At 37.5% G+C, this 9,572-nt stretch overlaps 1 long non-coding RNA gene across 1 annotated transcript; it reads left to right on the top strand.

Annotated features, from left to right (window-relative positions):
- The first annotated feature begins 1,466 nt into the window (after positions 1–1,466).
- LOC146057608 (uncharacterized) lies at positions 1,467–8,988 on the top strand. Its single transcript, XR_014469753.1, has 2 exons — positions 1,467–4,098; positions 4,129–8,988. It is a non-coding gene; the product is annotated as an uncharacterized LOC146057608 (long non-coding RNA).
- The last annotated feature ends 584 nt before the right edge of the window (positions 8,989–9,572 follow it).

Below are 9,572 nucleotides of genomic sequence, written 5' to 3'. Positions count from 1 at the left end.
CCAATGTTTTGTATCAGGCTTTCTAATTAATTGGCCAATAAAAAGTGAATTTTCTCCCTAATTCTAAAACACCTGCTTTGCTGCTTGTGTCAAGTACACCTTGTAGTACATGTCTGGCCCAAAGTGTAATGGGGTATTGGAAACTTAGCTGGCAGAGGTAATGGGCACCATGCATACGTGGTCAGTGGACTGCATATGAGTCCCGCAACCACTATGAACACATAGCATACTGCAATGCAATTATAGGCGCTAATATCACTCACAGATTGCATTGGACATGAGATTAATAATAAATGGGCCCCTAATGCTGGGTACACACCAGAACGATTTGGGCTCGATTCCCACAATTTCGACGCATCTAACAACCGATTATATGTAAAAAAAAAAAGGAAAATTGTACATGTTTTCAATGTGATTCCGATCCGATGCGCTTCCTCGCCGGTCGTTTGGTTGCTTTGAAGATTTTACCTGCTGCACTAAAGATTAGTCATCTACACTGGATTGGGTGCAGATCGTGTGCAGATCATGTGCTCCAATCCAATCGTGCGACCATCGTACGATTTCAGGAAATTGTTTCACGATCGTCGCACTATCATGGTCATTCTGGTGTGTACCCTACATAACAGTGATATTTTAGATATGTTATTTTATTCAGTAAGACACATTCTCCTATATGGTAGTATGAGTGGCTTTACTTAAAAGTTGTTAATTTGCTGTCATTTCGAATTTTGTTGTGTGATTCTTGTATAAGGAACATTAATGGATCCCTCAGTTGTTAAATGCGCTTTTGGAGGTATTCTATTATCCGCCGTAATTGACTGCAGCTAACTACTGCCGACAGGTCTATCCTATTAGTGCTGATGCAGGTGCTTATCATAATTTTGGCAGGCAAACCAAATCCCTTATAAAGTAACCATTTTTTTCACAGTAGCTTCCACAAAAACACATAGCTCCAGGAATTTTTGCAGACCGGTGTGTTTTTTTGCATGGATAAGAGTAATTCTCCACTCAAAACAAATGGGCTGTAATTGGATAACTAGAATTAACCATCAGGCTTTTATAAAAAAAAAAAAAATTCATGCTGCAAATTTACCTTAATATGAACGTCTTCCTTGTACAACTTTTTTATTTACAGATTACAATATTAGGTACTTATGTAATATCTGGGCGCCCGATTTTTTCATTGCATGCAATATAGTGGCATACAATTCATGCGATGCGATTTTTCATTGTAAAGACCCGATTTTTAATTGTATATTCACCCATGGGTGATTTCATACCCCCACTATCCAACTACGCATGGAGTTGATTTTATATAGTGCAGCGAGCCACCGAGCCCGAAGCGTGGTGAGCGGACGCAGAATACATGTAAAGTAATCCGTGTCCCCTCGCGGGGCTCGCTGCGCTAGCCACACTATATAAAATCAACTCCATGCGTAGTTGGATAGTGGGGGTATGAAGTCACCCATGGTTGACTATACAATTAAAAATCGGGTCTTTACAATGAAAAATCGCATTGCATCGCATGCCTTAAGTAGTGGCATGCAATGAAAAAATCGGGCGCCCAGATAATACATAAGTACCCAATATTATCCTATTCCTGCACTCACCTGTCTTTTGTATTATGTCTTCAGTCTATGTTGACTGGACTCTCATTTACTGCCCATTCATTATTCTCTATTCCTAAACTACATCCAGGTTCTATAAGGAGAAGTTTTCATAAGCATATAGACGCAGACCTTAATATAATAATGGAAAATAGTCAGATTAGCCCTTGTGTTGCTGAATGTTGTGTTGTTACATAATATCAGCCTTTAGATAGGAGATACCATTGTCTGCTGTACCTGATGTTTAGAGATCACCCTCCATGTACCATTTAGGGGTATTACATTTTTTATAATCTTGGCCCTGTATCATCCAAGACACTCTACATGGATACATAAATGCCATGTGTAAGCTAAAATATAATTTGCCTATACCCCTTTCACACGGTTCATATTACCAGGGCAACCCGGATCCTTGCTTGGTGAGAAAGGGTCTACCACCTGGGATCAGTACTGTAGAATTTGACCCAGACCCAGGTAGTCTTCAGTGTGAAAGTGTGACCCGGGTCTCACTAAAAGTATACCGATCACCATCAGTTATCTGGATCCAGCCTGTAATTGGAACAACATTTGAACAGCGTTCTGTAAAATATGTTGGACCAGGATTATTGGGGTGAAACGGGTCCGGGTTTTATTTATTTTTGCTGAGTATCATAGCATTTGCTTTTTAAATCGATGTACTGCCCAACGCTGTAACACTGCATATCTTTTATGGTTGTGTACAAGGGTATGAGGTCAAATTCATAATTGATGAAAACCACTGAGTGAAGAGTAAATGTTAAATTGTGGGAGGGGCAGCAGGGAAACGAAGGACTCCATTCCACCATAAACAAAATACTTTTTTAACATTTTAATTTGAACCAAATCCCAGTATAGAAAATGCAAAGAAATAAATATGCTTAAGAGTTTAGCTTTATTTAACTTGATCATACATTTCCATCACCAAAAATTGTATATATTTTTATTTCCCTTGTAGGAGAGATAATCCTTATTCTAATTATCATTCTGCTTACATTTTGTCTAGTTCTTTCTTTATCTTTCCTTTCTGAGCAGCAATTCAATATGGAAAATTTTACAAGAAATATATGTTTATGGAAGATGAGATTAGACTAAGTATAGTGGGAGAACTATATTTCTTAGTATATATAGATTACATGTCTATGCAATGTGTGAGTGATAATTGTAGCCAAGTGGCTGCTCGCTCTACTGGGGTCTGATTAAATACTGCACATAGGGGTTAATCCAATTACCTGTGAACACATTGAGTATCGTTACCGTGGCCACAGCCACACTTTAATGCAGCCTGAAATTGCACAATACTGCTCCCAGTTCTATAGGGGTGCGATCGGCCCACAGTATTTGGTGCCATTGCCGGGATTTTTAAGCTGCGGCAATGCCAACTCACACACTTGGCAGATAATTGGATCAACTCTATAGAATCCGTTATACAGGCTCTTGTATCTATTAAGACATGGATACTAAGATGCTATTGACCTATCTAACTGTCTCTTTCAATTTGTCAAGATAACACCTCAAAATCAGTGTGATGCCCAGGAATGTCCTGCATTGGGCATGCACATGTATATCCGTCCAACAAATAACTGCTGCTGTTATGCTTTGTGTGTATCCGCCAGCCCCACCTTATAGAGTTTCGAGTTAATTGGCCACTTGGCATGAGCTATGTATAACCAGATTTATCCAGTGTACCCAGTTACAATACTGATCAAACAGAAAATGGATCTGGTTACTTATGGGAGGGATAGGATCTGTCTGGGTGCGGCCAGAATTACATCTGTTTTGATGGGAGAAATGAATTCTGAATAACTGGGAAAACTATAATATATTACAGTTTTTGTGCAATAGGAATTTTTTTTTCATTCTTTATTGGTCAATGTTATTTTCAAATAACAAATAGTACTTTTTTGATAATTTCCTTAAAAAGTGTAGATGTAAAAGTCATTTGTATATTGGACAAAGGGTAAATTAATGTATAATATACAGTATGTAAGGCATTTTATAGACTTCGTATGTTCATACTTATTGTCATTTACTAACATCTTGTGTCTACTCATGTTCTAAGTGATGGCAGGAAAGTCTGTTATGGGTTAGAGCATAAGGGTGTTTGAGATAGTCATTCTAAAACCAGTGACAATTTTAGAATGTAGGAATATCATTCAGTGTGGCGTTTACTGACTGATAACTGTAGATCGCCTTCACACTGATCAGTAATTCTTACAGATAACCTGCATAAAACTCACTTCTCTTGGCAAAGCTAATGCAATAGGCAGTGTTTTTGGTGTACATGTTAAGGGGCCTACAAATGGGGAGATTTGCTGAGTGATGTATCAGCGCTGTGAGCTGAGCGATCTGTCAGGGCCAATGTCTCCATTGAGATATTATTAGATTTATCCAGCATGCTGGATATTAATCGCCGGGCAATTGTGGCACATGGGGCCACACATCGCTATCGCTTGGCCTCTACACACAAAGCGTTGTAGGGGAATTTTCTGGTTAGATCGCTTAGAAAATGCCCTGAAATCGCTCTGTGTGTAGGCCACATTAGATTTCCTGTATCACAGCATCCTGGACAAAGTACTGTACACAAAATGTGTCTGCTTTGTGTTTTAGTAGGGATGAGCCTAGTCTATTTATTTAATTTTAAGGATTCAGACTAATACAATTTCATAAAAAGATTTTGCTTAATATCAATTTAATTAATTTCCATGCTACAGGGAAACAGTCTAATGCTGGATCAACCAACATTTTATCTGACAAGTTGAAACCAGCTGATATTTCACAGTGTGTGGCCATAATATCTTCGTTGCTTCACAGGGGTGGAAATATTTCCCATAGCCCCTTGTGAAGAAATAGGGGAAATGTTGAGGGGTTTGGCCTCTGCAGCATATACACTGCCAGATGTTGCAGACTAATCAGTAAATCTGCCGATAATTAGTTTGACGATTATGGCAATACACTGTACAATTATCTGGGCAATCCACTGATGTGCATCATCAGATCTGCCAGATAATTGTGTAGGGTATGCCCAGTGCAGTTGATAATATCAGGGTTCAGATACTCTGGAATTTTTGTAGCATCCTAACAGAACCTAAATCTTGCTCCAAAGTTTAAACAGAATCGTGAGTTTAGCACATCCCTAGTTTTTATTGTATTTTCCCATGAATGGAAAAGAGAAACACAAAAGCCTTATTCTAATATGGATATCCTAGTCTCTTGCCTATTGATCTACATGAATATGTTCTGAAAGTTGCTGGAGTTTTGCTACTGAAGAGCCATTCAGCATTGCAATTTATTAGCTTTTTCGGGTGCCAATATTGTTTATTTGTTATGAATTTGGAATTGCTAATTAGTCTAATACAATTTGTATTTTAAATGTTACAGCAACAGTTAGCCGATCCACACTACTGGACACATGTCCAGTAAGCTACACAGTAAATATGTTCTGTTCACAGAAAACAAAGCAAAAGCAATAAAAAAAAAAATCCAAAAGTAAATAAAATATAAAGAAAAATATGAAAATAAACTTAAAGTATGAAAAAACGAAATTGTTAACCTGCTCTCTTTAGGGATTTGCATTCTGATGTTAATGAGTGGTAAGCTTACTTTTGTGAATATTACTTTTGATTATTGTCAAATTAACTTAAAAACAATCATTAATTCAGCGAGTGCATAACTGGATTTATGTAAACTTACATTCAGTCTATGCAATGAATTGAAAAGAACTGTATGGGTTTGGGTAGGGAGGTGTTTGATCATAATATACAGACCGTGTTATGTGCTTTAGTGTATAGTATTGTGTTCCTACCAACTCTGTTATTGCATCTGAAATGGACCTAAAAACTAAACCTGAAGATCACATATATATATCATAGCTAATAAATGCCTAGCCTATTGGGTATTATTTATTTTTGTAATATATTTCACAAGTATTTTTTTCCTATAGTGAAGGAACAAGGGTATCTGGCACTGTGGCTCTGGTTGATATTTTAGATATGGGCAGGGGAGCATGCTGCAAATTAAGTTGTATAGATTGAATAACAGGTAACTGTCATTGTAATATAATATAGTGCTAATAATTGAAAATTTGCCTCGTTAGTTATTCTGGCCAGGCAAATCATTTTTTTCTTCTACCTTATATGCCCTTATGAAGGTATTTTCCAAATACCCTTAACGTGTGTTGGTTTATACCAATGACTTCCTATGATGTGTAAATTTGTACGAAGCCCTCCCTACAATCTGTAACATTGACCCCATACGTCTATTGAATGTTTGGAAGTACCCTTCTTAGTTGTTACGTTCTAACTTATTTTAAGCAGTACATTAAACTTTTGAGTTAAATTTAATCAGTTGAAGTACCCCTTGAATCTGTCTGACAGACCCCTTAGTTGGGGTAATGGGCTAAATGTTGAGAAATCCTGTTCTACAGTATTGTGTATATGTCTGTTTGAGTGCGTGTGATAACAAATTGTGGCTTGTTTTGACACATTATTGTGTAGTTATAGAATTGAACTCTTACTCCCAGAAAAGCAGATTAAGCAAAGTAATCAGGCATGTAACCATGTATTTTTGGAAGTGCTTTGTTTGACAGATTTTTTTTAATGAATAGTTAAAGCCGTAACATTTTATCCCCAAGCATTTTAAAATGAAGCAGGTAATCAGGAAACAATATTTAGAGATGGAGAATTCTGCTGCATTTAGTATGTGGAATTGTTTTGGCTACATAGATTGCTCTCCCAAGAAAAAAAAAAAAAAAAAAAAAACCTTTTTAATATTTTTGCCAGGCTAAGCCTTTATAATTGACATAATCTGTTAATATGTACACATGATGTAACTCACTGGGCTGGATTTAGACTTGTATGTAGATCTGCTCTATCTACAATTTTTTACGCTGCACTTCCTCACTAGGCTGATTGAAGAACACTTACGGTATCTTTGCAGATCTGAGGAGCTTTTCACAATAGCACTGAAGTCAGCCAGTTCCCCTATTGCTGCTAAGTTTTTGTAACTGGGCGTTCGCATTCAGTATAATTTGTTCTGGGTGTGTACCCGGAATTTGTTCCTATTCAGTGTGAAGCATACACAAAGATCCAGTGATCTCGAACAGTCAGGAAAAGGTTGGTACAGATTCTTGATGATAGTGATGGTGACGTCTCACAACCAGATTTATAAGCGGTGCAGCCACAAACATCCAGCCAACTTTGAATACACACAAGCTAGTTTCAAGAACACAATTTAGCTGTTTTGTGTACGACTCTAAATCAGGCCTTCTGTGATTGGAGGAAATGTAAATGTAGAGCCCCACTTCCTGTGTCACAGTCTACATAATAAGCAGAGTAATCATTCATACAGTTACACACACACTAACTAAATCATCCACATTTGCAGGTTTTAGGTACAGATTTCTATAGAAATAAAAATGTAAACCAATTAACAGTGGTATATTTACAGTATAATGACACCAATATGTCTTTATTTCCAGGGTGGGGTTTTATAATGGGACACTGTATAAGTAATGCTTGGCTAGGAAATGTTTGATTATGTATTTTGCCATCACAGGGAAGAATTGAAAGTTACATGTTTGTGACAAAAGTTTTGATGTACAGTATGTGGAGCATTTTTGGTCAATGGTTTTATTTTATTTTGATGACTGCTTTTTTTCCACACAAAAAATGTTTTGAAATAAATGTTCTTTAATCTATGCTAATTGGGTCTAATATATCAATGCGTTGTGGTTGGTAAGTTATGATTTGGTTACCATGGGGCAACTTCAGTTATTCTCTTGATTGAACGGTTTTATTTTGTATTAATGCATTTTATGTTTAGAAGGAATTGCTGAATGTAACTTAATTCTATACAAACTAATCTAGTAGTTGTTTCTGTATCCTTATCCGGTCACACTGTACTCTGTGTTGTATTTTTAATTGTCTTTTAAACAGTAATTTTGTCCACTGGCCAAAAATGTTTCATCGTACAAGTTTAAATTTGCTTTAATAGGTCAGAGGTACAAAGAAAATGTAATGTTTTATTTCACCTGACTTTACGGTACCAACAAAAGATCCTACTCTGAAGAATATTTCCACTAAAACATAATGTTGCCACATTATGCAGGGTGGTACAACTTACTTCTAAAGGCCCCCATCCACTAGTGCCAAATTGGCACTTTTCATGTGATTCCGACAAATTGTTGCGATGGATCGCATGAAAAGTGTCAAATAGCATGTCCTTTTCCTGCAATTGCGATATGAGGCGCGTTCCCTTGCACATCGCAGTCGCAGATCTCACAGGCTGCCATGAATATTTTTTGCATCCCGAAGCCACGACTGGGATAGCATAAGATATATTGTTTGCAAAAGGACCGCATACGATGTATCATATGCTATCCTGCTCCTGGGTGAGTTGGGGTATCGCATGCAATATCTCGCACTAGTGGATGGGGGCCTTTTTGCACTTTCCTTAGCTCTATCTGTAGCCAAGGAAACAAACTGTGGACTGCACTAATTGTCCCTGGCTGTAGATGTGGCGGAGTTGAAGTGTTAGGAGGAGATTTATTAAAGCTTCTAAAAGTAAAAACTGTTCCCCTTAGCAAACAATCATATTTTGTCTACCATTACAACAGAATCTGGTTGCAGTGATAAACACCACCACTTTCAATTTTAGAAACTTTAGTAAATCTATGCTATAATTAATAAAAGGCCTTTTTGTCAAAGGGCAGCAAGGAATTATGTAAAAGACACATTTAATTCATTCAAAGCTTTGCAGTTCTAACTTATGCGCAACAGAATAATTGCTAAGTACTATCGGTGTTAAGGAACTTTGCATGTACCCTACCACTTTATCCTGTAGTTAGAATTCGTACATCTAATTTGCCATTAGCTAGAGCCTCTGTATTGCCAGAGATGCCAACCACTTATGCCATGCAGGATGGTGGCTTACACCCCAGAATTGTCACGCTGTAGTCTATCAGACCATCCTGCACTTTTACATGTTTGACTAATGAAAACACCCTGAATCATGGTGAAACATTTATTTTATTTTCTCATCAGACCAAAGAGCAAATTGGTTTTGCTGGGAGTAGGGAGGTGGGGAATGTCTCAGGAACAGAAGCGATATGGTGCTGGTACGGTACATGGGCATTTTGCTCATGGAGTACATTCTCTGCTGTGAGCATCCAGAGCCCAACAAAAGTCCCTCCTTTTCTTGTATCTGTGGTGAAAATAACCGAGGACAATGACAGCAAGGGCTTTCTACTACAGCTTGAATGTTGTAAATTAATTTTATATTCCAGCCAAGAAATGTTTGATATCTTGCAATGAATACATTTCTATCTATCCATCACATTGAATAAATGTTTAAGCAGATCTAAGAATGCGTTCGTTGTCACTTGTGTTCCTTTTACGTTGCATTCATGCATATCACAGCAGTCGGCTAATCCTCATTGTAGAATTTAAATGAAAGAAATGTACTATTATGAAAATGGAAAAGATTCCTGCGCACATCTTATATCACTGCCCACTAATTTTACATCCGCATGGTGCAAGCTGCGTCTGCGGATGTCATGCACTTGATGCCAGACTGTAGGTAACCGCACAGGCTCCAGAAAGATGAAGAAAATAATCATGTCTGCACAGTTACAGGTTTTAGCGGACATTAAAGTATTTGTTGTCTCCTTAGAGGTCTATTAATAGTAACATTCAAAAATGTAGAAAAAAAAGTGTTTAAAGTACTCCTACATTGACTAAACTAGAAAAAAGCACATATCATGGGGCAAACGTAATAGCGTCCGAGTTTGCTGGTAGGCGCAGAATGCCACACAAGCTCTGATGGTTTTTTCTTTTATTTAAAAAGTGCAATCATTTACAAGGCATGGTTTTCCCTTGTAAATGATTGGTGCTTTAAATAAATGTCCACATTTGGCTGGCATCCCGCACCTCCATCAAGCTTGCACACTAT

Source organism: Crinia signifera, chromosome 2 (genome assembly GCF_055691185.1).
Source record: "Crinia signifera chromosome 2, ASM5569118v1, whole genome shotgun sequence".
In the NCBI taxonomy this organism is placed as follows: Eukaryota; Metazoa; Chordata; class Amphibia; order Anura; family Myobatrachidae; genus Crinia; species Crinia signifera.
This window is presented reverse-complemented; position numbering and strand designations above follow the sequence as displayed.